Here is a 24,648-nt window from a genome sequence, read left to right on the forward strand (position 1 = left end):
AGGAATAGTTTCAAAACTTTATACAGTGTTGCTATAGATGGAATGTTTGCATACCCTCCAAAATTCTTATGTTGGAGCCTTGATCTTCAATGTGATGGTATTTGGAGGTGGGGCTTTGGGGTATAATGAATGGAATTAATGCCCTTATATGAAAGAGACAAGAGAGAGATGGTCTCTCTCTCCACCATGTGAGGACACAGGGAGAAGGTGGAGGTCTGCAAACCAGGAAAAGGGCCCTCACCGGAAACTAGAACATGCTGTCACCTGATTTTGGACTTTCATCTTTCAGAACTGTGAGAAATAAATGTTTGTTGTTTAAGTCACCTACTTTATGACATTTATTATAGCAGCCCAAGCTAACTAAGGCAGGGATAGAGTCTTGTGCCAACATATTTGGATATTAAAATAAAGGGTGATCTTCAAAGTCTAGAAAACTTGATGACACCAAGTCAGCTGACTCTTGGGCTATACTAGTTTCACCGTTTGTACTTTTGTTTTTGTAATCAGTGTTGCCAGCAGATACCTGTACTGAGCAGGTAATGGCTTATTTGGTGTCATTTAAGGAATTACTCTCTGCTTAAAATTAACTCCCTACACTTTCTGAGTATTACAAGTTATAGATTAATGTGTATAGGAAAATATCAGTCATTTTCACATTGGTCTAAAAATTAGTTAAAACAAATTCTCCTTCCTCTAGAGGCTAGCTAAGATTATCTGAAAGTTTTGATGAGAAGAAAGAGGGGGAAGAAATAAGACACTGGGAGATGGAAACCCAGTCTATGGCAAGGAGAAACTTTCAGGGCCCAACAAGTGGCACTAATGCCCTGGGTGCTGGAAATGATGAGGTAGAGTGAGAGGAGATGGGTGTAATGGTGCCAAAGATAATTCCAACTATTTAGAAATTTTACCTAGAGCATTGCATTTTTAAAAAATAATAGTTCAAATTGTCAATTTCACCATCATTCATTTTTTCTTAACCATTTCTGCCTCTTCACTTTCTGTTCTTCCAAAGTGATCTTTAATTATTTGTTTTAGCTCTCTCTCCTTTCTTTTCTTTCTCTAGATGTCTGAACAAGCTGAGAAATGGTTAAATTCAAACTACAGGAAAAGGAGGTGAGATTAACAGAGTGACTTGTCAGCTAGTTGGCATTGAGAAGCCTCAAATCCCAGAATCTGACAACATTTTTCCTGGATTTTGACCATAGTCTCTGTTTAGTTCACAGACAACCTATCCATATATAGTCAACTCTTCAGTAATTACACTTAGAAGATAGACTTTCAGACTCATCCAAGAAGTAAAGGGTCACATTGCCTTCTGAGTTTAATTTCTCACCTCAGCTGTTTATTTGCTCTGAATAAAGCCTGTGGGATTAGAAAGGGAATCAGTTACATATCCCAAAGCAACTCTTTTAGCTACAGCAATCAGTCTGAGTTCCTATCTTGAGTTTTAACGACGATTAACATCTCTATGATCTTCTGTGTTGGACTGAATTCTCTCTATCTAAGGAGAAAACTTGGTAAAATATTTTAAAACAATCACAAAGCTATTGCTCAGAACAGGTGTGAGTAAATTATAGCCCACAGGCCAAATCTGCCCTGTTGCCTGTTCTCATAAAGTTTCATTGGAACACAGCCACATTTATGTGTTCATATATTGTCTGCTGCTGCTTTTGCACAACTGCAGCAGAACTGAGTAGCTGCAACAGAGATCATCTGATCTTTAAAACCAAGAATATTTATTATCTGGCCCTTTATAGAAAAAAGTTTGCCAACCCTTGATACAGCATTACATCTTCCAGTATAGGCCTCCTTAAATCTGTATGTTTCTTGTTCATCAATCATGCTTAACTGATTTACTGCTAAAAGGATATGAATAGCATGGGAACTAGCAAAATCATGGATTAAAAATAAATATTTGAAGTATCCGCAAAGCTGCATGTGCCAGTCAGTTTGGTGATTCTCTAACTCTCTGACCATTTTGAATAGAACACAGGGCTTCCAGAAATCTGCAGATCTCCAGTAAGCATTTTCCATCCCTTACACAAGTTCTTCAAAGATTTTTCAGCTATTACTGAGCAAGCTTGAAGCAACATACTGTTATCAGGAGGTAGAATTTTGATTTATGAAATAGTACAACAGAGCAAAAGGTATTAGTCACGTCTCTACTAGATGAGATATTTATAACACAACTGCTATCAGCTCCCAAATTTCAAAACCTTTTAAACCACTTTAGCTTAGAGTACATTTCAAACACATTTTCAACTAGAGATCAACATTCAAAAGTACTTTAAAAAATACAAGTTAGAGAAAATATTCAAACTCTTTAGTATAAATATAGCATCTTAGTATCTCTAATAATAATTGGTAGTGTGAGATTTTCTCATTGTTTAATATTTTCTAGAAGCAACTCCCTTGACCATAATCTCTAAAACCTGCCCATAAAGTAAAAAAGAATAACATTCTTAAAAGAAGTATTCTTCTTTTATAGAGGATACCAATGGCGTGAGCTTGGAAAATGTGTGATTTTACAAAACAAAAACATAGTTGGACCATTTTGTGTACAAAACAAATAAAATTTGAAAAATATTTTCATATCCCAATTGGCATATTTCCCTCAGGTTTTTAGACCTGTTTGTCTGAAATTTTAATACCATTTTTTTTTTTACTCAAAATAGGCACTGCTGCATCTGCCTTTTTCTTAAGTTCTCTTTGTTTTTAACCTGTTTCTAAAGGCTGTTTCAGACCAATATTTATGGGTAAGACAATCCTTGGTTTGTAACTTTTGCACTCATTCCATGTTGTAACAAATATATTGCCAGCCTTCAACAATCCAGAATTGCTTAAAATTCTAAGAAACTGATTTTAAAATAATTTCCAAACACTAAGTTTACAGAACATTCAGGGTTTGATTCAATGCATCTCACATATCTAAATTTAGCAAACTATAAAACAGCAGTTCTAACTGGTTCCAAAGATGATCTAGTTCAGAGTTGGCTATCTAACTAAGATGATATGCCAAATCCTAATGTTTTCACTCCTTGCTTGAGGAGAGTGTTGTCATTGTGGTTTAAGGAAGATTTTTTTGTGTTTAAGAATCTCCTTTTGACTGGTGCAAAGCAGTGATATCCCGTTGTTTTAATTTTTCCATAGGTTATTGGGGTACAAGTGGTGTTAAGTTACATGAGTAGGTTATTTAGTGGTGATTTGTGAGATTTTGGGGCACCCATCATCTGAGCAGTATACACTGCACCCTATTTGTATCCCTCACCCTGCCCCACACTTCCCCCTAAGTCTTCAAAGTCCATTGTGTCATTCTTATGCCTTTGCGTCCTCATAGCTTAGCTCCCACATATCAGTGAGAACATACAATGTTTGGTTTTCCATTCCTGAGTTACTTCACTTAGAATAATAGTCTGCAATCTCATCCAAGTGGCTGCAAATGCTGTTAATTCATTCCTTTTTATGGCTGAGTAGTATTCTATCACATATGTATATATACACACCACAGTTTCTTTATCCACTCATTGATTGATGGGCATTTGGGTTGCTTCCACAATTTCACAATTGTAAATTGTGCTGCTATAAACATGCGTGTGCAAATATCTTCTTCATATAATGACTTCTTTTCCTCTGAGTAAATACCCAGGAGTGGGGTTGCTGGATCAAACAGTAGTTCTACTTTAATTCTTTAAGGAATCTCCATACTATTTTCCATAGTAATTGTACTAGTTTACATTCCCACCAGCAGTGTAGAAGTGTTCCCTGATCACTGCATCCATGCCATCATCTACTATTTTTTTAAATTTTTTTGATTATGGCCATTCTTGCAGGAGTAAGGTGGTATCGCACTGTGGTTTTGATTTGCATTTCCCTGATCATTAGTGATGTTGAGCATTTTTTCATATGTTTGTTGGCCATTTGTATATCTTCTTTTGAGAATTGTCTATTCATGTCCTTAGCCCACTTTTGATGGAACGGTTTGTTTTTTAATTGCTGATTTGTTTGAGTTCATTGTAGATTCTGGATATTAGTCCTTTGTCAGATGTACGGATTGTGAAGATATTCTCCTACTCTGTAGGTTGTCTGTTTACTCTGCTGACTGTTCCTTTTGCCATGCAAAAGCTCTTTAGTTTAATTAAGTTCCAGCTATTTATCTCTGTTCTTATTGCATTTGCTTTTGGGATCTTGGTCATGAAATCCTTGCCTAAGCCAATGTCTAGAAGGGTTTTTTCAATGTTATCTTCTAGATTTTTTTTTTTTTTTTCCTGAAACGGAGTCTCACTCTGTCGCCTAGGCTGGAGTACAGTGGTGCGGTCTTGGCTCACTGTGACCTCTGCCTCCCGGGTTCAAGCAATTCTCCTGCCACATCCTCCTTAGTAGCTGGGGTTACAGGTGCCTGCCACCACGTCCGGCTAATTTTGTACTTTCAGTAGAGATGGGGCTTCACCATATTGGCCAGGCTGGTCTCAATCTCCTGACCTCGTGATCCGCCCACCTCGGCCGCCCAAAGTGCTGGGATTACAGGCATGAACAACTGTGCCAGAATTTTTATAGTTTCAGGTCTTAGATTTAAGTCCTTAATCCATCTTAAGTTGGGGGTTTTTTTGCCATTAATTTTAAATGTAGCAGAAGCAGCTTAATGTTGATTTGCAAAATTCTCCTACATGTATTATTTCATTCATTCCTGGGAAGAGGATATTGTTATTACCTGCTTTTCACAAATGTGGAATGTGAGCTCAAAGAGGCTAAATTTTACTGGCTGTGAAGCTAGATGGATACAGAATTTGGATTCAAACCTGTGTCTTCTAACTCCAAGATCAGATCTTGCAAAAAGAACAAAGGTAATTAGAGTTTGGACAGATATGAGAGGTCAAAGCAGGCCAAACAGGTAAGCAGTGCTAATCTCCAGGATAGTCTGGGTATTAAAGTAGTTGGAACTTCTGCAAAGTCAGGGTACACAGTGGATTCAAAGCTAGGAAGACAAGGATCATAACAATATAAATACTAGGAAATGCGGTAAAACAGAAGACCCAAAATATAATGGGAACCAGGGAACCCTCAGAAGCTGAAGAGGAAAGCAAAGTTGATAACCAAAAGTCCTAGCAAAGAGTCAGCAATCAGAAAGTTACAGGAATTGGGCAAGGTACGGTGGCCCACACATGTAGTCCAAGCTCTTTGGGAGGCTGACGTGGGAGGATCACCTCGGTCAGGAGTTTGAAACCAGCCTGACCAACATAGTGAAACCCCATCTCTATTGAAAATACAAAGTTAGCCAGGTATGGTGGCACATGCCTGTAATCCCAGCTACTTGGGAGGCTGAGGCAGGAGAATCACTTAAACCCAGGAGGCAGAGGTTGCAGTGAGCCGAGATCATGCCATTGCACTCCAGCCTGGGCAACAGAGCACAACTCTGTCTCAAAAAAAAAAAAAAAAAGAAAGAAAGAAAGTTACAGGAATTGAGGAAACAAGAGAAAGCAGTAGAGAAACATGATTTCCTCCATTTATTCATCAAGACTTCATTGACTAATTATTTGAGTTCAGGCACATTGCTATGCTGAGAATGCATTCAGAACTATCCTGGCTCTCCACAGTTTTATAATATTGTAGGAAAGATAAAAATACAACCAAGTTATCATATTCTTTTATTTATTATTATTATTATTATTATTATTATTATTATTATTATTATTATTGAGATTCAATCTCGCTCTGTTGCCCAGGCTGGAGGCAGTGGCACGATCTCGGCTCACAGCAACCTCCACCTCCCAGGTTCAAGCGATTCTCCTGTCTCAGCCTCCCGAGTAGCTGGGATTACAGGCATGCACCATCACACCGGCTAATTTTTGTATTTTTAGTAGAGACGGGGTTTCACCATATGGGCCAGGCTGGTCTGGAACTCCTGACCTCAGGTGATCTGCCCACTTTGGCCTCCCAAAATGGTGGGATTACAGGCATGAGCCACTGCGCGCAGCCCCAAGTTATCTTCTTAATACCACTGGAACGTATGCTTAAAAATGGTTAAGATAGCAAATTTTATGTTGTATATATTTTAACACAATTAAAAATAAATTTAAATATGTTTTAAAAAGAGATAAAGAGATATAAGTACATAATTATTATACGGTATTACAAATTCTAGCAGGAATGTCATCTATAAAATTGTATAGGAGCACCAAGAAGAAATCACATACAGCCCCAATGTCAGGAGGTAATCTTAATAACTGCTTCATAAGCAAAAGCTTTCATATCATTCTGGGAAGGCTGAATTGAGTTTAGTAGAGCAAAAAGCTTGAGAACTCTTGACTGATTTATGGATGAAGAAGGCCAATAGGAATATAGTTTCACCAACATTCAGCAGCAACCTACTGATAATCAGCCGAGACAGAATAAGTGAAAATAGCGCAGAGGTTAAAAGACCCAGGAGATGCAAAAGTACATCCCCAGGAGAGAGGAATGGAGGTGACCTGATAGATGATGCAAGAAAGGCGCACAGACTCCTCCTGCTTCACAATGTTGCTTCAAATCAATTCTGGTGCTAATTAATTAGGGTGACTATATAATGTATTGACCAAACCTAGTATTGAGAGTAAAGTGGATGTCTACTAATAATTATCCAGGGCAACTGGGATAAATGGTGATCTTATATATTTGACTCTGGCTATGGGAATTTGGCCAAGTTCCCTTTGTGAGCCTCCATTTAAATGGGAACTATAACTACCCCAGAACTGTGAGCTTTTAATTTAAAAATGTGTGTGTGTGTGTGTGTGTGTGTGTGTGTGTGTGTGTGTGTGTGTGTAAAATGCCAGTTTATTGTAGACAACTGAAAAAATATTATTGATAATTAATTAAAATAATCTAGGATCTATCCCATTTCCAACTTTGGCCTTATGCCATTAATATACATTCATTAATGGAAAGTAGAAACGACAGGGTAATCACGACGTTTAGAAGCTGAATGGGTGGGGAAATTTACTTGCACAAGAACATTGTTGATCCATTTCTGCCTGCCAGGGGGCTTCTGCTGCAACTGATGGAACACTGCAGACCTCTGCATTGCAAACAGAGGTCATCCTAAGGGAGTTATCACAGATGCAGGGCCAGGCAGGGCAGACACATCAGGGAATAGCTTTATGTTCGAAAGAAACACCAAGTAATTTGCATGTTCTTAGGTCTGAACATCACAAGTGATCCCTTTTTCTGACTAATGGTTTCCTTCATCCCTGCTCCTTGTTTATAATGGCTGTGTGGAGTAGACCTAGGAGAGCAACCGTTGCAAATGAGCAGATCTTATGTTTGTTTCTCTCTTGTTTTGTCAGAGGGTCCAAGTGAATGCTGCAAAATTATAGCAAAAAGTAGGTGGACAGTTCACCAAAAATAAGGGATAATATTATCTTTGGTATTGTAGGTGATGATCAGGTCCTTGGGAGATCTTGCTATAGGCAAGCCAGAAAACATGTACCCACCTCTATTTCAATTTAATTTAGGGTTTATGTATTAATAGCTCAGTTTCAGTTTTCAATATGGCTTTAGGGCTAAAGGCACAATGTAGGGGAGAATACAACAATTAGTAATTTTCTCAATCTGTACTGGTCCTAAAAACCCACACTTGTAGCCCAAATGTATGTTATAATTTACATGAAGACTTCTCTCCTTGTGTATACATTACTGTTACAGGTTTTGTTACTGAGTATCTGTTGACCTTGACTTTGAATTGCTTGATCTCTCAGTGTCTCTGCTTTGCTTAACCTTAATGGCAACAATATTTTTCCTACTTTCTAGGACAGGTAAAACATGTTCTTAAAAAAAATAAAACCCTTTATAAGTAAAAAATGGTAATGAAGCAAACCAGAAATAAGTTTCAGGCTTTGTTACTTCCATTAAATTACATGACCTCAGACAAGTCACCTTATTTCTCCGGGCCTTGTATTTCTCATCCGTATAATGAAGGGACTAGGCTAAGTCCCTTCTAGTTCTAAAGTCTCTTAAAATCCCTTCTAGTTCTAATGTTCTACCATTCTATCATTCTAAAGCCAAGCCCTTCAGACAACCAGGGTATAAGGAAGAAGGTAAGTATTTCTTACACGCTGCAGAGATTTTTAAAAAGAAAAGAAAAAGAATGTTGTTATTTATTCTTGAGATAACTTTAGGTCTTTGGGAAAGCAGGACTAGGCAGATCTCTCTTATGGAGTAATTTTTTTTTTTTTTTCAAGAAAAGATGCTATTTGCCTCTCTTGGGTGAGCACTTAATTTCCAGAATTAGAATCAATCCCAATGAAATGAAACATTCATCACAAGTGATAAAACACAAAGATATTTGTCACAGCGTTAATAATATATGGCTATATTTAAAGCAACTCTATTGACCTGGCAATGACAAGGTGCCATTCTGAACAGCCATATAAAGTTTCCAAAGCAACAAGCACACACTTTCGCTTTATACTCCAGAGGCACATTTTGCATATTTATAAGGCACACACACACAAAAGAAGGAAAGAAAAAGATATTATGTATGATGGTTGATTTTAGGTGTCAAGTTGACTGGATTAAGGGATATTTAGTTAGCTGGTAAAGCATTATTTCTGGGTATGTCTGTGAGGGTGTTTCTGGATGAGATTGGCCTTTGAATCAATAGACTGAGTAAGGAAGATCCACCCCAATGTGGACAGGCACCATTCCATTGGCTGAGGGTCCAGATAGAACAAAAGCAGAGGAAAGGTGAATTTGCTCACTCTCTCTACTGAAGCTGAGATGCACTTCTGCCCTTGGACATCAGAACTCCAGTTTCCCTGGCCTTTGGACTCCAGGACTTGCACCAGTGCATCCTTGCCCTCCCTCCCCACCCCTGTCCTTGATTCTTGCACCATTGATTTACACCATTGACTTCGCTGGTTCTGAGGCTTTCAGACTTAGACGGAGACACTCTACCGGCATCCCACAGTTTCCAGCTTGCAGATGGCCTGTCCACAGGACTTCTCACTTTCCATAATCACCTGAGCCAATTCTCCAAATAAATCCGCTCTTATCTCTCTATCTGTCTATCTGTATATATCCTATTGGTTCTGTCTCCCTGGAGAACCCTTACTAATACACTAGGTAGTTTTCTTTAAACCCTCAATCAGAAACTAAAGTAAAAATTTTATGCCTTACACATTTTGAAGACATAGATAACTTATAAGTTTAATAAATTTAATAAATATGATTTCAAGTTTTGCAAAGGTAAAATCTTTTTTTAGATTCAAATATCCAAAGTAGGAAGAAGCCTCCAGAATTATTTAGCTTGATCTCTTGCTACTGTGAATGACCCCAGAGTCTGCTGCACAAAAAACACCTCGGTGTCGGTGCTTAGGAACTGAAGTTCTTGTCCTGGTACCAGCCAAGTGACATGAAGGAAATATAGGCTTAATTCCTTATTTGCAAAGGAACATGTTTGAATGCCAAATATTATACATTATTAAAGTCATTCCAGATAGGTAGAGATCTGTCCTTTGCTGAAATAACTATAAGTACAATGTTGATGACAACAAAAGCAACAGACATCCAGAGAAACAAGCTGTATAAAACCTAACATCAGTAGTGGACAGAGTCAGAGTAAAAGGGCTTTCTTAAACTTAACTCTAATCCCTCAATTTAGTTGAAGTCCATTTCTGTCCTCAGTGAAGACATAATTGCTAGTCCTCCTTAACTTAACCCAGAGTTTTCCATACACATAAAGATAGTTATTAGTTATGCTTTCGCTTTCCTTCATTTGCTTCTAGTGTCAAATAGAATTTTTTTTTTTAAAGTCACACTTCCCTGTTTTGGGGATGGAAGGCAAAGGAATTGCAGTTTCTAGAAATGCCTTCTCTATTTCCAAAACAGCTTTCTTGGAAATGCCAAACTGACTCTGGTTAAGAAAGCAAATTTACGGCCTGGCGCTGTGGCTCACACCTGTAATCCCAGCACTTTGGGAGGCTGAGGTGGGTAGATCACGAGGTCAGGAGTTTGAGACCAGTCTGGCCAACATGGTGAAACCTCGTCTCTACTAAAAATACAAAAATTAGCCAGGGGTGGTGGCACACTCCTGTAATCCCAGCTACTCAGGAGGCTGAGGCAGGAGAATCTCTTGAACCCAGGAGGAGGAGGTTGCAGTGAACTGAGATCATGACACTGTACTCCAGCCTGGCGATAGAGCGAGACTCTGTCTCAAAAAAAAAAAAAGAAAGAAAGCAAATTTACATCCCAATAAAGTAGAATCATGCACCCAAATTGGTAACATCATTTTTATATCTATTTGTTTTCCTGAGTATTCTGTACAGTTGTTGCTCGATTCTTCATACAACATTACCCGACAGTGTCTGGGACCCTCTGTCTATAGCTCCCTTTCCTTTCCTACTACAAATTAAGCATCCTTCATCTGAAAATCCAACATATGAAATGCTCTGAACTCCAAATCTCTTTCAGCACTGATACAATTCCACAGGTGGAAAATTGCACACCTGACCTCATCTACAAACTTTGTTGCATACACAAGATTATTTAAAATATTGTGTAAAATTACCCCAGCTTATGTGCATAAGTTATACAAGAAACATAAGTGAATTTCATGTTTGGATTTGGGTCCTATCCCCAAGATATTTCATTATGCATTTTCAAATATTTCAAAATCTAAAACAAAAAATCAGAAATCCAAAACACTTTTGATCACAAGCATTTTAGATAAGGAATACTCAACCTGTATTCCTATTTGGCCATCAGTCTAAGGGAAAGCACTTTCCCATCAGGGAAAAGAAGGAAAAAGAAGCTATTGTCTAGCCTGACCCTGCTCTTTTATTTCCATACATTTTACTACTGTGATCCCTAAAATGTCGAGATGATATTGGTTCCACCAAAGGTAGAGTGTATTGGTGGAAATACCAGGTAGAAACAATTATCCAACATTCCTACCTCACCCCAATCCACGAATGGCCTCCCATATGCCTTCTGAGGCAGGATGACACAAGGCAAATATTTTCTTTAATTAAAGAAATTGTCCCAAACCTTGCTACCAAGAAGTGAGCCACAACTTTTAGTTAAAAGTAAGAAAACAAATGAACTAAACTAGCCTTTTCAGCAAAGCTACAAAGAGATTTTCAGGCAATGAAATTCTAAACATTCTATCAACAAAAGACGCTGGACATTTTCCTGAACCAAGGTTGTGGATATTTTTGGATGCTGGAAAACATGTGATTGCCTAGGAACACCGAAGTATGCCATACAAACGTCCCGGACCCACTGTAAGAGAAAACTCTGCGAAGTCTACAACTGCGATATTTTAAGATACTTTTACAGAATGTACCTAATTATGTCATTCTCAACCTTAAGCCTACATGAACACGCATCAGAGCCAACATCTTTACATCATGCACACATGTTTAACATCTCACTAACGCTTGTGAGCAGTAGAATAAAGTCTTTGTGTTAGCAACAAAAGCATCATACTGCTTCCTTCAGACAACACCCACTTTTGTGTAGCCAAACCCTCCAACTCTGAAGCTTTTAATAAGCCACTTGCCCACAAATTAAGAGATTCTCCAATTCCATCACTAGAAAAGAATGTGATTTCAGCATCACAAGAGTAAATAAAATAGTAATCCTAGTGCCATAAATTATGCATCTTTCATCTCAAAGGACAATAAATAAAGCATCTTTCATCCCTATGAATCCTGAAGCAGTTAACAATTTATACACTAGCACGTGGGAATCAATTGATTCATCCCTGAAAGGCATCCTGCTCTGGGATGCTGTGGTATTTTGTTAATAGCACACACAAGCCTTATTGAAAGATGACAAGCAAGGAAATGTTACTCCAATGGTTTATGTTTGAGAGATTTAAGTAGAGGTGATAGGACTCTAATTGCAATTCACTCATAGTAAGAGTTCTCTCTCATTTGAGCTCAAGACTTCCCAGACACAAAGGTATAATTCTTCAAAGGTCATTGCTAGTGTTCCCATTTCTTCTCACATGGATTATTACAATACACTTTTTTGAAGCAAATATTTACTCACATCATTCACCTGTTGAAATACCTTGTCACTCTTCTTTGCCTAGCATGAAACTTCTTAGTATGGCATGAAGGGTTCTCGACCTTCTAGCTGCTGATTTTGAAAGATCCTCCACCATTCAACAACCCTGGATGAGTTATTCTCAACTGTTGGGAGAGAAGGATCCAGGGTAAAGATAAGGCAACCATATACCTCGCCATCCAAACTGAGCCACGTGAGAGTGCAAGGAACACGCAACAGTAATATTTACGTCAGAACAAGAGTAAACTGGGAATGTCCAAGGCACACAGGACTACGGCTCCCCCCAGTGAAGAGAAACATCTCATCAGAGTTTCTAAAAGGTTTGTGTAGGGGGTCATAAGCAGTTTGATAAAACATATTTAATATTCCTGGTGCCTTTGTAACAGAATCCATAGCTGAACAACACATTTCTGGCTGGCTTGGCTTCTCTAGACGACAGAATGAGAAAGTATTATAGGAGTTTTGAGTTTTGAAAGGTTGGATAACACTGTTCTAGAATCAGCATGGCAAAATTCTTTCTGAAAACCCACCAAGCTCTGTGAGCTGCACTTGAAGACATGTGGTACCACTTCAGCGCTCCTGAAGAGAGCTGGCATGATCAGAAAGAGGAGCTCTCCTCCCAAGCCCTTGTCTCTGGCACTGAATGAACCTCTGGATGGGTGCCAAAGGCTTTACAAAGGTTGTATTTTCCTCATTCACAGATTAGAGATATAACATCACTGGTGATGACTAGTACCAAGAGCCGTATTTTCTCATTCCATGCCAAATATGGCATTTCATTAATGAACTAGGCATCTCTCTCTATATTATGGACCCTGGAGTTAGTCATGATCAAATAGGAAAAATTTCATCTACTGAACTATTAACATCACTCTACAAGTATTTACATTTTTCTTTAAAAAACCTATTTTCACTGTAATCCCAGCACTTTGGGAGGCCAAGGCAGGCAGATCACCTGAGGTCAGGAGTTCAAGACCAGCCTGGCCAACATGGAGAAACCCTATCTCTACTAAAAATACAAAAAAATTAGCTGGGCATGGTGGCAGGTGCCTGTAATCCCAGCTACTTGAGAGGCTGAGGCAGAATTGTCTGAACCCGGGAGGCGGAGGTTGCAGTGAGCCAGGATCACCCCACTGCACTCCAGCCTGGGCAACAAGAGCGAAACTCCATCTAAAAAAATAAAAATTAAAAAAAAAAATTCAAATACATATTCAACACTGAGACTCTATAGTACCACAATGCAGCAGCAGATTGACTTGGCTTCTGAAAAGTAGCTTAAAGCATCCTTTCCCCAGTCTTGGCTTCTGAAAAGTACCTTAAAGCATCCTTTTCCCAGTCTTGGGCTCAGTCTGTGTGAGAGTTAGGTTTCCTGCTTGTTTGGTTTTAACTTTTTTTAAAAAAAAATTGTGGCCAGGCATGGTGGCTCACGCCTGTATCCCAGCACTTTGGGAGGCGGAGGCAGGCGGATCACCTGAGGTCAGGAGTTTGAGATCGGCCTGGCTAACACAGTGAAACTCTGTTTCTACTAAAAATACAAAAAATTAGCCAGGCATGGTGGCGTGTGCCTGTAATCCCAGCTACTCCGGAGGCTGAGGCAGGAAAATCGTTTGAACCCGAGAGGTGGAGGTTGCAGTGAGCCGAGATTGCACCATTGCACTCCAGCTTGGGTAAAAAGAGCGAAACTCTGTCTCAAAAAAAAAAATGTATAATATAAACTCAAATTGGGCTGTACTCTAAGATACATGAAAGCACATACCCACAGAAAATAAGCTGCCTCCAAGTCTGCAAGTCTTAGACTTTGCAAATATTGACAATGCCAGCCTGTAAGAGCCTTTACACATGTATTCATTCAATCAATACATGGATTGATACTTAGATCTAGAGGCAGTTAAAAAGAGCAGTGTTCAAGGATAGTAAGGAAGAATAACTTGTTTTCAGCCCTGGTTTCTGAACACACTGCAGAGCTCAGAATAGAGTAGGTGTTCAATAAATATTTGTTGAATAAGTGTTGAAAGAACACCTATAAATATTTCTCTTCTCACAATGACTCAAACATATAAAGCAGAATGATAGCCCTTGGGCTAGGAAGGTTGGCCTGTGTGATCTCCCCGTTAGCCTGTCTGATTCCAGGTGGGAAGAAAACAGCTTGGCTGCCTCTGCTTAACCTCAAGCTCTTAGCTTTCCCATAACTTTATTAGATAACTCATCTTTTCCTCACCCAAGACAGATTCAGGAACATACGCATATCCTAGGGTGAAAAAGTAGTACTCTGCACAGGAATGACTCAGCTGTAATGAAATGACAGGCCATGGATCGGGCAGGGCAGCTGGTTTCCAATATTCACTCTTCTGTGGACCTAACGAACCTACTGAGGCCAGCTCTGAAAACACTGACTCTTACACATTGAGCCTATCTTTGCAAATTAATTGCAGTCCAGGACCACCACAATGTACAACCTATTCTGCTCTACACAGTGACACTGTGCCTATCCACTCACATGAAGCTTTCTTGATCAAGTAGAATGAAAGAAAGATCCGTAAGAGTACACAACTTGACCAGGAAGAGCTACTACCCCCAAAAGAGAAACCAGCATTAGCTTAGGGGAGGAGTTCTTCTACATCTGGCATTATTTGGGAACAAGGTGCTCCAGATTTATGAATTTGCCATAGTTTAGGAAATGGCAGACTCTGTGTGAAGAACATATGCAACGGACATATGATAACTAAGGATGGAAATTAATTACATCTGTGCAAGAAGGAAGTGGGGGCCGGAGACAGGGCAAAGGAATCAAGCCCTCAAGAGCTCATAAAGAGACTCAGGGGAATTCTGGGTTTTTCAGGACACATAGGGATTTGGGCTGATTTCATGTGAATCTAAAATGACAGAGTGACTCCCCAGTAACTCTGGGGAATCAAGAAACTTGCACATTTAGGGCTAGAACCCAGGTGTTTTCAACCAGTCAGCAACTCTTCCCAAACATCATTTTGCCCTTCACATATGTGATAACATGCTCTATAAAGTGGCCCAAGTTTGAGAGGAATTTTTAGAATATAACTTTTTAAAGGACAGATGTGTGTTTTATATTTATATTTATGTAAAACACACATATATGTGTGTGTGAGAGAGAGAGAGATGGGGGGCTTTATATAACGCACAGCACGGGTTTTATTTTCTCCCTTCTGCATCTGTAAGCTCACTTCTAATCAGAGAGCCCTTTCACAACACAGGCAGCTGAGGAAGATTGGCCCTTCAGGGCTTCAGGGCGAGCCAGCTTGTTTCCACTTGCTACAGAGGTGAGGAGCAGTGGTGCTGCCAGCTGCCCTGACAGTGACTCCGTCTGCCCTGCCCCCACCACCGCCCCAGGCCATGCCCACACCTCCCCAAGCCAACTGCTGGGCTTCTGAAGGCACCCTGAGATACCAAGCATTACCTGGCAACCGCACACCTGTGAGCCAGGTCAGCCAGGCAGGTGGTGCTAACCTGTGTGTTCAGGTCTGAGGGCGCCCAATGCGTTCATGTGCTCCCTCATTACAGCTCACTCCCTCGGCCCGGAGAGAACAGAGCTGATTGTTTTCCTTCTTGGTTTCCTAGAGACAACAGATCCACTGATTAGCTTTCTCCATCAAGCGTTCAAAAAGGCCAAGCTACACCCGTAACATTAACCTTGAACATGGAACTCTTAAGAAAGTGCCCAGTTTTATTTGGGGAAAAGATCTCTGCCAGCAAAGCCAATCCTTAATTTGGGAAATTTAAGGAAAGAACTCAGAGTAGTTAATAATAAATTATAATGCATTTGTGTAAAAAGAGAAAAGAAAAGTAACAATTATGCTTTCATTTTATTTGGTTTTACTTTGCTTTGATCTCTGTTCTTCCCTACCCCATCACCACCAGAAGAGGTTCACCTGTCTGAGGAGAGATGATGAGATGGCTCTGGGATGGGCCTCTCTGACCATTTCAAGGAGCAAGCTGTTCAGGGTTTGACCAGCTGTGACTCTCCACTGTATCCAGAGTTCCCACTGCTGGCATGGAAACCTGACACTGACCTCAATTCCTGTCTGCTGACCTTGCTCATCTCAGGCACCATTTTCTGGACACAGATGAACAACTGTAAGGACAGAGAACTAGGCTGCTGCAGTGCCTCCTCCTTCCATCGCCCCAAGGGGAGTAGGTCTGGGCAGGGAAGGACCCAGCCAAACATGGTTGTCTGTACGCTGCTGGGGCAACCCCAATAAATATTTTGTAAATGTTTCTTTAGTCCCCCTTAGTGCATTAAGAAAAAAAATTCTGTGCTCATTTTTGCATGTACCATATCACTAGCTTTGTAGTTGTAGGCATAGATTAAGTTGTATTAGAAATCCGACTTCCTTTATTACATTACTCTAGTTATCCCTTCTTTTCTCTGCCTTTATTTGTTCCCCAGTCCTTTCTGTCCTCTCTCATTCTCCCCACATGTGACTTTTTGTCTTAACCCATTACTTTTTGCTGTACTGTCTCTTCCATCCTATCCAACCTTATCCCATGGACTGTGCGTCCTGAAAAATGTCCAAATTAGGTGTTTATGCCTCTATAAAAAGCGTTTTCTGAATCTCCCTTTGGAGATCAATCCCCTGTCCTCCTGCTCTTTGCTCCATAAGAAACATCCACCTACGACCTTGGGTCCTCAGACCGACCAGCCCAAGAAACATCTCACCAATTTCAAATCCGGTAAGCGGCCTCTTCTTACTCTCTTCTCCAACCTCCCTCACTATCCCTCAACCTCTTTCTCCTTTCGATCTTGGTGCCACACTTCAATCTCTCCCTTCTCTTAATTTCAATTCCTTTCATTTTCTGGTAGAGACAAAGGAGTCACGTTTTATCCGTGGACCCAAAACTCTGGCACCAGTCACGGGCTAAGGAAGGCAGCCTTCCCCTGGTGTTTAATCATTGCAGGGACGCCTCTCTGATTATTCACCCAGGTTTCAGAGGTGTCAGACCACGCAGGGACGCCTGCCTTGGTCCTTTACCCTTAGCGGCAAGTCCCGCTTTTCTGGGGGAAGGGCAGGAACCCCAACGTCTTATCTCTGCGCCCTGATCCCAAATTTCTGCACCCCAACCTCTTATCTCTGCACCCCAATCCCTTATTTCCATACCCCGACCTCTCATCTGTGCCCCAACCCCTTATTTCTGTGCCCTGACCCCTTCTCTGCTTTTCTGGAAGGCAAGAACCCCCTACCCCTTCTCCGTGTCTCTACTCTCTTTTCTCTGGGCTTGCCTCCTTCACTATGGGCAAGCTTCCACCTTCCATTCCTCCTTCTTATCCCTTAGCCTGTGTTTTTAAGAACTTAAAACCTCTTCAACTCTCACCTGAACTAAAATCTAAGCATCTTATTTTCTTCTGCAATGCCGCTTGACCCCAATACAAACTCAACAGTGGTTCCAAATAGCCGGAAAAGGGCACTTTCAATTTTTCCATCCTACAAGAGCTAAATAATTCTTGTCATAAAATAGGCAAACGGTCTAAGGTGTCTGACGTCCAGGCATTCTTTTACACATCAGTCCCTCCCTAGTCTCTGTTCCCAGTGCAACTCATCCCAAATCTTCCTTCTCTCCCACCTGTCCCCCGATTCCCAACCCCAATCGTCACTGAGTCTTTCTAATCTTCCTTTTCTACAGACCCATCTGACCTCTTCCCTCCTCACCAGGCCAAGCTAAGTCCCACTTCTTCCTCAGCCACCGCTCCTCCACCCTATAATCCTTTTATCACCTCCCTTCCTCACACCCTGTCTGGCTTACAGTTTCATTCCGTGACTAGCCCTCCCCCACCTGCCCAGCAATTTACTCTTAAAAAGGTAGCTGGAGCTAAAGGCATAGTCAAGGTTAATGCTCCTTTCTCTTTATCCCAAATCAGATAGCGTTTAGGCTCTTTTTCATCAAATATAAAAATCCAGCCCAGTTCATGGATCCTTTGGCAGCAACCCTGAGACACTTTACAGCCCTAGACCCTAAAAGGTCAAAAGGCCATCCTATTCTCAACATACATTTTATTACCCAATCTTCTCCCGACATTAAATAAAACTCCAAAAATTAAATTCTGGCCCTCAAACCCCACAACAGGACCTAATTAACCTCGCCTTCAAGGTGTACAATAATAGAGTAGAGGCAGTCAAGTAGCAACATATTTCTGAGTTGCAATTCCTTGCCTCCACTGTGAGACAAACCCCAGCCACATCTCCAGCACACAAGAACTTCCAAACACCTGAACCGCAGCGGCCAGGCATTCCTCCAGAACCGCCTCCCACAGGAGCTTGCTACAAGTGCCAGAAATCTGGCCACCAGGCCAAGGAATGCCTGCAGCCCAGGATTCCTTCTAAGCCGTGTCCCATCTGTGCAGGACCCCACTGGAAATCGGACTGTTCAACTCACCTGGTAGCCACTCCCAGAGCCCCTGGGACTCTGGTCCAAGGCTCTCTGACTGACTCCTTCCCAGATCTTCTCGGCTTAGTGGCTGAAGACTGATGCTGCTCGATCACCTTGGAAGCCCCCTAGACCATCATGGACGCTGAGCTTTAAGTAACTCTCACAGTGGAAGGTAAGTCCATCCCCTTCTTAATCAATACGGAGGCTACCCACTCCACATTACCTTATTTTCAAGGGCCTGTTTCCCTTGCCTCCATAACTGTTGTATTGACAGCCAGGCTTCTAAACCTCTTAAAACTCCCCAACTCTGATGCCAACTTAGACAATACTCTTTTAAGCACTCCTTTTTAGTTATCCCCACCTGCCCAGTTCCCTTATTAAGTCGAGAAACTTTAACTAAATTATCTGCTTCCCTGACTATTCCTGGACTACAGCTACATCTCATTGCCGCCCTTCTTCCCAATCCAAAGCCTCCTTTGCATCCTCCTCTTGTATTCCCCCACCTTAACCCACAAGTATAAGATACCTCTAACTCCCTCCTTGGCGACCGTTCATGCACCCCTTACCATCTCACTAAAACCTAATCACCCTTAGCAGGCTCAATGCCAATATCCCATCCCACAGCATGCTTTGAAAGGATTAAAGCCTGTTATCACTTGCCTGCTACAGCATGGCATTTTAAAGCCTATGAACTCTCCTTATCATTCCCCCATTTTACCTGTCCTAAAACCAGACAAGCCTTACAAGTTAGTTCAGGATCTATGCCTTATCAACCAAATTGTTTGGCCTATCCACCCCATGGTGCCAAACCCATATACTCTCCTATCCTCAATACCTCCCTCCACAATCCATTATTCTGTTCTGGATCTCAAACATGCTTTCTTTACTATTCCTTTGCACCCTTCATCCCAGCCTCTCTTCGCTTTCACTTGGACTGACCCTGACACCCATCAGGCTCAGCAAATTACTTGGGCTGTACTGCCGCAAAGCTTCACAGACAGCCCCCATTACTTCAGTCAAGCCCAAATTTCTTCCTTATCTGTTACCTATCTCAGCATAATTCTCATAAAAACACACGTGCTCTCCCTGCCGATCGTGTCCGACTAATCTCTCAAACCCCAACCCCTTCTACAAAACGACAACTCCTTTTCTTCCTGGGCATAGTTGGATACTTTCACCTTTAGATACCTGGTTTTGCCATCCTAACAAAACCATTACATAAACTCACAAAAGGAAACCTAGCTGACCCCATAGATCCTAAATCCTTTCCCCACTCCTCTTTCTGTTCCTTGAAGACAGATTTAGAGACTGCCCCCATCCTAGCTCTCCCTGACTCATCCCAACCCTTTTCATTACACAGAGCCGAAGTGCAGGGCTGTGCAGTCGGAATTCTTACATAAGGACCAAGATCGCGTCCTGAAGCCTTTTTGTCCAAACAACTTGACCTTACTGCTTTAGGCTGGCCATCATGTCTCTGTGCAGTGGCTGCTGCCACCCTAATACTTTTAGAGGCCCTTAAAATCACAAACAATTCTCAACTCACTCTCTACAGCTCTCATAATTTCCAAAACCTATTTTCTTCCTCACACCTGATGCATATACTTTCTGTTCCCCGGCTCCTTCAGCTGTACTCACTCTTTGTTGAGTCTCCCACAATTACCATTGCTCCTGGCCTGGACTTCAATCTGGCCTCCCACATTATTCCTGATACCACACCTGACCCTCATGACTGCATCTCTCTGATCCACCTGACGTTCACCCCATTTCCCCACATTTCCTTCTTCCCTGTTCCTCATCTTGATCACACTTGGTTTATTGATGGCAGTTCCACCAGGCCTAATCGCCACACACCAGCAAAGGCAGGCTATGCTACAGTACAAGCCACTAGCCCGCCTCTTAGAACCTCTCATTTCCTTTCCATCATGGAAATCTATCCTCAAGGAAATAACTTCTCAGTGTTCCATCTGCTATTCTACTACTCCTCAGGGATTATTCAGGCCCCCTCCCTTCCCTACATATCAAGCTCAGGGATTTGCCCCCACCCAGGACTGGCAAATTTGCTATTCTACTAATTCTCAGGGATTATTCAGGCCCCCTCACTTCCCTACACATCAAGCTCAGGGATTTGTCCCCGCCCAGGACTAGCAAATTAGCTTTACTCAACATGCCCCGAGTCAGGAAACTAAAATACCTCCTGGTCTAGGTAGACACTTTCACTGGATAGGTAGAGGCCTTTCCCACAGGGTCTAAGAAGGCCACCATGGTCATTTCTTCCCTTCTGTCAGACATCATTCCTCGGTTTGGCCTTCCCACCTCTACACAGTCCGATAGCAGCCTTTATTAGTCAAATCAGCCAAGCATTTTTTCAGGCTCTTAGTATTCAGTGAAACCTTTATATCCTTTACAGTCCTCAGTCTTCAGGAAAGGTAGAACAGACTAATGGCCTTTTAAAAACACACCTCACCAAGCTCAGCCACCAACTTAAAAAGGACTGGACAATACTTTTACCACTTTCCCTTCTCAGAATTCAGGCCTGTCCTCGGAATGCTACAAGGTACAGCCCATTTGAGCTCCTGTATAGACGCTCCTTTTTATTAGGCCCCAATCTCATTCCAGACACCAGACCAACTTGGACTGTGCCCCAACAAACTTGTCATCCCTACTATCTTCTGTCTAGTCATACTCCTATTCACCATTCTCAACTACTCATACATGCCCTGCTCTTGTTTACACTGCCAGTTTACACTGTTTCTCCAAGCCATCACAGCTGATATCTCCTGGTGCTATCCCCAAACCGCCACTCTTAACTCTTAAAGTAAATAAATAATCTTTGCTGGCAAGGCTATGCTGAACCTCCTTAGGCACTCTCTAATTAGATTTCCTAGGCCCTCCCAATTCTTAGTCCTTTAATACCTGTTTTTCTCCTTCTCTTATTCCACTTAGTTTTTCAATTCATACAAAACTGTATCCAGGCCATCACCAATAATTCTAAATGACAAATGTTTCTTCTAACAACCCCACAATATCACCCCTTACCACAAAATCTTCCTTCAGCTTAATCTCTCCCACTCTAGGTTCCCACACCACCCCTAATCCCGCTCGAAGCAGCCCTGAGAAACATCGCCCATTATCTCTCCATACCACCCCCAAAAATTTTCGCCGTCCCAACACTTTACCACTATTTCATTTTATTTTTCTTATTAATATAAGAAGACAGGAATGTCAGGCCTCTGAGCCCAAGCTAAGCCATCATATCCCCTGTGACCTGCACGTACACATCCAGATGGCCGGTTCCTGCCTTAACTGATGAAATTCCACCACAAAAGAAGTGAAAATGGTCTGTTCCTGCCTTAACTGATGACATTATCTTGTGAAATTCCTTCTCCTGGCTCATCCTGGCTCAAAAGCTCCCCTACTGAGCACCTTGTGACCCCCACTCCTGCCCACCAGAGAACAACCCTCCTATTTCCTTTACCTACCCAAATCCTATAAAATGGCCCCACCCGTATCTCCCTTTGCTGACTCTCTTTTCGGACTCAGCCCGCCTGCACCCAGGTGAAATAAACAGCTTTATTGCTCACACAAAGCCTGTTTGGTAGTCTCTTCACACGGACGCGAGTGAAAACCCTGCTGGTTCAAAAAGGCACAGTATAAAGAAAGCCGAACAGTAAAGTCAGTCAGGAGCCCACTGGCTTCCAAAGACTTTTTATGAGTAGGCCAATCCTCAATTTAAAGATGCAAATACTGGTTGCTTTTGTTCTAATCAGTTCCATTTCTTGTGTTCAGGGGTCATTTCTGAAACACCTTATTCCCTTAAATCTTTCATTGTTAAACTTCGCCCCTAAGAGTGCTTGTTCTCCAGTTACTTTACACATTCTAATTCCAGATTAAATCCTCACGGGCTCTGAGCTACCAGAGGTAAGGTAAGATACCCCTCGGAGCTCCTTTAAAGGATCTGAGCACAATGGTGTGAGATTGCAGGTGACTCTGAGATTCTTCCACATTTTCTTGCTTCCAGTCTTCTCACAGAGACTCAGATATTTTCTTGTAGTCGAGAAAACTGCTGTGCTGCTACTGTTGATTTTTCAAATGTGTTACTTTTTTAAAATTTTCAATGTAGGAATGGAATACCAAGCAAGCTGTTTTTTAAGAAAACTAAATCTCTCCCTTTAGGGGTCTTTTATAATTTACTTTGTTTCCCAACACTGGGATTTTACAAACCTGTTTCTGGCTTACAATCTCACTTGGAGAAAGAAAATCTCCAGCTTTTGGTGATGAGGTTGATTGTGTTTTGAGTTTTCTTGTTTTAATAAGAAACATTTACATGTTTTATGTGCTATATATATATAAAAGAAATCATTAGCAGTGCCCAAAGTTAATAGCCTAAGAATGTATAGCATAATATACTGCAGTGTCACTGATAGAGTGAAAAAGATTTAACATAGGACTCAGGGGGAGAAAGTATAAACAGTATAAAACTATTACTACTCCAGCTAGTTCTGAAAGAGCTCAATGTGAAACCAACCAGAAAATGATCATCCCACAACCATAAATATAAAGCACTAAAAAAGACAAAAGCTCTCCAGCATTGTGAAAAATCCATAAATAAAAAGCACCCCCAAAGCATTTGCTGGCGAAAGTATTTAGTGCAGCAATAAAAAAGAGTATTTGTTTTCTTTATATTAAGTGATTTTTTATGGAATCTGTACAATTAAACACTACATAAGAACACCAGAACTGGAGTTTGCGTTTGTACCTCATTGAGTATAGAATCAGGAAGATGCAGAATCTGGAGAGGTGACATGACTTACATTGTATAGTCAAGGTTACTTGTAATGTTTTGTTAAGTAGAAAGTGTCCCACACTGAAATAAAATTATTTTTTGAATGTATGTATATACACACTGACGCACAATATGAAAACAAGGTTCTCTTTTATAGCATTATATTTAAATAAAGAGTTGCATTCTGAGGTTGATAGCTCCAGTCCAAAAGGCAATCCTATCAGGCCCATCTACCTATCAGATATATTTTAGTTGAGGAAGATATTATCTTATTTCATTCTGTTGATATTTATTAGGCTACATAAGAAAGGGAGATTTTTCTTAAAGATGAAGTTGTCAGCTGAAAGGAAGCCACAACAGACCTCAGCACCAAGCCCTAAGCACTTAGAATAAGTAGCAGCAAATTAAAGAATAGATGTGATAAATTATACACAATACCATCATCATTTAGTAAGTTAAAGACTTCCACATCTTAATAAAACATCAGGGACCTTGATGTCGATAATGAACCTAATAATGCTAATCATAACAGTAGTGTTACCTTATCACCCCTCACATTCATTCTATGGTGTACAGAGGTAATTATGGCCCCCAAATGGACAGAACTGCTGGTGCTGAAGGCACAGTGACAGAAGCTGGCAAAACATTTGCCTTCACCCCAATAGCATAACCTTTGCCTTCACCCCAATATCATTCACAAAGGACTTGCTGGTGCAATGTTGAGTGGAACCATGTGCCCTTCCAATGGCTAGACTGTCCTGAGGAAATGTGAAAGGGAGGTATTATCACTGCTGGTTTGGACCATATGCAGTTTCCAACAACTGCCTTAAAAATGACCCACATGGGCAAGGTGGCTCATGCCTGTAATCCCAGCACTTTGGGAGGCCGAGGAGGGTGGATCACCTGAGGTCGGGAGTTCGAGACCAGCCTGACCAACATGGAGAAATCCCATCTCTACTAAAAATACAAAATTTGCCAGGTGTGGTGGCACATGCCTGTAATCCCAGCTACTCGGGAGGCTGAAGCTGGAGAATCACTGAACCCGGGAGGCAGAGGTTGTGGTGAGCCGAGATCGCACCATTGCACTTCAGCCTGGGCAACAAGAGTGAAACTCCATCTCAAAAAAAAAAAAAAAAAAGACCCACATGGATAGCAATTTCATGTGAGTGCAAACTAATAACTGACAAACTTAATACAGAACTTGATCCATTGAGAACAGTTTGCCTGTTGCAAAAGGGGGATTCTTAACTGGTCCAACCCTACTTGTTTTTTACAAATCTTTTCTCTCTGAGAATGAGAGCAATTTGGGGAATATACACCTGGTTATACCAAAGATTAAATCAAACCATGTCACTTTAGAATTTACAAAGAACTTTTATGACATTAGGCTCTGTAACCTCACAACAATCCTTTGAAATCATTATTGC

General features: G+C 41.2%; 1 pseudogene; it reads left to right on the forward strand.

The window, feature by feature from the left end:
* Positions 1-12,294: 12,294 nt before the first annotated feature.
* Positions 12,295-21,497, forward strand: LOC134739672 (uncharacterized; annotated as a pseudogene).
* Positions 21,498-24,648: the final 3,151 nt, after the last annotated feature.

The sequence above is a fragment of the Pongo pygmaeus genome, chromosome 5, assembly GCF_028885625.2.
Source record: "Pongo pygmaeus isolate AG05252 chromosome 5, NHGRI_mPonPyg2-v2.0_pri, whole genome shotgun sequence".
In the NCBI taxonomy this organism is placed as follows: Eukaryota; Metazoa; Chordata; class Mammalia; order Primates; family Hominidae; genus Pongo; species Pongo pygmaeus.